The 4160-nt window shown below is 42.7% G+C and overlaps 1 protein-coding gene across 1 annotated transcript in view; it reads right to left on the minus strand.

Annotated features, from left to right (window-relative positions):
• Positions 1 to 4160, minus strand: part of LOC128872468 (band 3 anion exchange protein) — a 49536-nt gene that overhangs the window by 44115 nt on the left and 1261 nt on the right. The gene's annotated exons all lie outside the window — the stretch shown is intronic.

Raw genomic sequence — 4160 nt, forward strand, 5'->3', positions numbered from 1 at the left:
GGGAAAGTCAGTTCAATTCTTCTTTATTCATTAATTGACGGAGGTACAAACGAAACTGTTGTTGGTACAATCCAGTACAAACGAAATACTATCATTTTCCATAAATAAATAAATAAATAAAAAAAATTAATTTTTGGAGAAGTCGGGTGCCAGGTTCACGTAGCTAGGTTCGAGCACCGCTTGAATTTTCTCCAGCTACTCTCCCCGCGTCTTGTTTAAACCATCGTTCGAGCCATCGTTCCGAAACTTCCGCGTATTTATTTTACTTCCATCCGATGTATCTTTGGGCAAAAGCATCCAAACGCAGACGCTCCGATCGTCTCGCGTTCGTTGCTCTATTTCATTCCGGTTTGTAATTTTCTTTTTACCCCTCTTGAATTTCTAGATCTGGTTACTTTCGTACGTTCTGTCAAAGACCGACTTTTTCGGTCTGACCGTCGACCTCGTCGGCGATCACTATTCCGTAACGCGCAGGAACGTTATCGCGACGCGTTTTAAAACGCAGAAATACGCGTCACCGCAGCTGGATATCGTTAAAAACCGGACGTCAGGTTTCGACGACGAGGGCTTCGATCGCCACGTTTCGCGACGCCTGGAATTCATCGACGAACGTTACCGTTGATTGTATACGCGCGAAGATTACGGAACCTTCGACGCCGTAGTTCGCTCACGGCTGCGGATCGCGACTGTTAAATAATAACCGAGCGAAATCTCAACGCGTAACTTCGAGCTCGTTCGAAGATATTGGGTCGCCCTATTGCGATTTATCTGAAAAGAATTAGAAGTAAGATTATGAATTTCTTTCCTTTTCTCTTTTCTAAACGAGCCAAACGAAACTCGTGACTTTGTAAATCCGGAATGATGCCGTTATTTCGTAAAGCGAATGATTTGTAAAAAAAAGAAAGAAAAAAAAAGAAAGAAAGAAAAAAAAAGAAAAAGAAAAAAAGAAAGAAAGAAAAAAAAAGAAAAAGAAAAAAAGAAAGAAAAAAGAAGAAAAATATGGAACGATCGTAAAAGTTTGCGCTCGAATCGCGTTCGAACAGGTCCGCGTTTGCGCAGATGTTTACGTTATCGGGACGTTTCGAGTCGCCCGCGTCCGCGAGATTCGAAGAAATAAATACGACCACATGTGTGTGTGTGTGTGTCGAAAAGCCAGGGAACCGGGCCAAAATCATAATAGAGAGTCACGTGCGAGCTGCGCGGTTCGGAAAGCGTCAACAATTCAAACAGTGCATCAGAAGCGTCTACTGTATGTCATTGTCAACGGCGGCGAGAATTTTTTCGCCCGAAAGAATTCACTTTGTAGCGTCTCTACGCGATTACATACAGTGAGTGTAGAATGCATTCGTTTGTATGAAATTGTAGTTTCTTACCTTCTTTTTTTTTTATAATCAATAATATTTTACATATTCTCGGAAGTCTCTAACATGGATATAGTCCGAACAACATTCGCTAGTCGATATAATTTGTGATGTTAACAAAAAAGTGTGAAAAGTGGGTAAAAGTATAAAAACAATAAGAACCATTTACAGTAGAGTTTGTAACGTAAACACGTTAGTTTATTGCTCCGTACGAATTAGAAGACATTAAATTTCCACAGTAAAGTACATTTAAAAAACTTAACATAAATAGCTACTTTTTTTTTGTACTCTATTCTAGAGATTTCCGAGAATATGTAGAACGTCATTGTTTAAAAAAAATAAGTTAATCGATTACAATTTTATATAGTTTTGTTTGGAAATTGATCGGTTTACGAATACTTTCTACACCCACTGTACGAATACTTTCTATATGATTGCTCGAACAGCGACTATTAACGTCTTAATTTACCAAGAGTTACTCGTCGAGCTTACGAGAGGTCCTGCTTCTCGTTCATTCCGGAATCCATCTTTGATTTCTAAACGGACTTCTCGATAGTAGCGACCATAACCTTTGAAAGGACGAGTATCTGGTCGAAGCCAGGTATACGGATAGAGGGCGAATTCCGAACGGGACTCTGTGGTCGCGAGCGAACCTTTGTTTACACGGACGCGACGGAAGTGCCACTTGGTCGGTGACTTCGCGATTTTCGTCTAAACAAATAACGAATCGTCGAGCGCGTCTACGAGCTTCTCTTTAGTGTACAATTTCGAATGCGTTTGACGTCAGAACTCGGATCTTTTCGCGGATTCACGCGGATGATATGTTTTCTCTTCTCCCAAGGCCGGGAGAGCCACGTGGCCAATTTCACCGATCTAAATCTGCCTTTGCGCGCGTTCTGGGAATACGGAATGATTTGTCGCAATCGATTCTGCGCGCGTATCGAATGTACATACGTCATACGCGAGTATGCCGTTTATTATCTCCCGTTCGAGGGTTCTTCCTGCCTCGAAGCTCCGCAGAAGCTTACATTTTGCATGAGATAAGATTATCGAGAACGTCTCATTTATCGAAGAGAATCGAAGCGGAGTGCGTTTAGCGATAACCGAGACGGTTACTCGGCAACGCGGAAAGGGCGATCGTCCAACATTCGCACACGACCCTAACAGCTCACTCGACGATTTCTTCGGAGCTACTTCGTCCTAAGGTCGCATCCTAAGGTCGATCGCACACGGACGCAACTGATCAGTTTCAAACCACTCCGAAACTAGTTGCATGCGACCGTGGTGGATTTAAGTAAAACGAAGATGGCGGAGTAGGTAGAACAAAGAGCGCAAACCCTTTGCAACGCTAATTTCGAATCGGTGGTCCGGTGCTGCTCGGGCAAAACTACAGACAAGAGAGACAAGAAATGGCAGCCAGTGATAAACTGAGAAATGAAACAAATGAGAATAACGAGAATTACTCCACTAATTTCAAATCGGTTGCGCCCGTGTTCAAATCGCACCTATCCTTTCGCAAATTGGCAACGATAAGTCTCGTAATCGCGAATTAAATCAACAAATTACACAGTCGACGGAACTCGATGTGGCATTCAGACCTAAGAAAACATGCCTCCGCAACGAAAACATGTCACCGCTCGTTCCATTGTTCCTCGTATCTACGCATGCATCTCCTTTGCCATAATCACCGCCGTGCAAGTTAACCTCCCATGGCGCTGGCGCTTTATTATTCAGGACCGGCCACGTGTAAAACGTGTATAAACGTCGACTCGGGAATCGACGGAATACCGATATACCCGAAGCCAACGACGGGTAAATTTCTCGTCCATCGACGAGTCTCGAGTAACGGGTAAAAGATTAACAATGTTTCATTCGCTCGAACGAGAATTAAAACGAAAAAGAAACGCGTCCGAATCGCTCCAACGAACGTCGTCTTCGAATCAAGACTTTAGGTAAATTTCTCGTCCACGGACGAGTCTCGAGTAACGGGTAAAAGATAAACAATGTCTTATTCGCTCGAACGAGAATTAAAACGAAAAAGAAACGCGTCCGAATCGCTCCAACGAACGTCGTTTTCGAATTAAGATTTTACGCGCGATTTTAATGATACGCTGTCGGTTAGACGTCAGCGCATGTCCACGTCTAAATGTTTCAAGAGTAAGCACCAGCGCCACAATGTTTTTCAACGTGGTCATTCGCAGAGAATACGTTTCGTAACGCGAATAGCATGGAACCTGGCAACAACCGCTCTCTCTTTCTCGCAAAAAAACAACGTCCGAGCACGTACGGGATCTTCGGGCAGCACCACCGTGGCGCGGATAGAGAAACGAAACGAACTACGATCCAGACGGGAATCGAAGATAGATAGATACGTTTCGTAGATAGAATACTATTCGTAGATAGAAATAATTTCCCATAAAATTCACGGGATGCGGAAATAACGATCAACGTTATTCGCGCTATCGACAGATGGCTGGTAACGATACGTTTGTCGATAATCGTATACAATTACTTCGTTTTATGGATTCCACGATAGCAATCGCGCAGACTTCGAGCGGACTGCATGAAAGAGGGTCGAAACGATACGTAACCTTGTTGTATACAAAAAAGGGATGGAAAAAGAATTTTTCTAGGTTTGGTATCGTTATTAACGAACAAACAGTACTATAAGAAGTGATTACTTCTTAAACAGTACTATAAGAAGTGAAGACTGTTATTTTGTAAATTTTGCGAATTGGGGGTTAGGTCTGGGTTAGGACATTTGTCGATGATCGTAAAAAAACCTTGAAAGAACTTTTC

This window comes from Hylaeus volcanicus, chromosome 2, assembly GCF_026283585.1.
Source record: "Hylaeus volcanicus isolate JK05 chromosome 2, UHH_iyHylVolc1.0_haploid, whole genome shotgun sequence".
Classification (NCBI taxonomy): domain Eukaryota; kingdom Metazoa; phylum Arthropoda; class Insecta; order Hymenoptera; family Colletidae; genus Hylaeus; species Hylaeus volcanicus.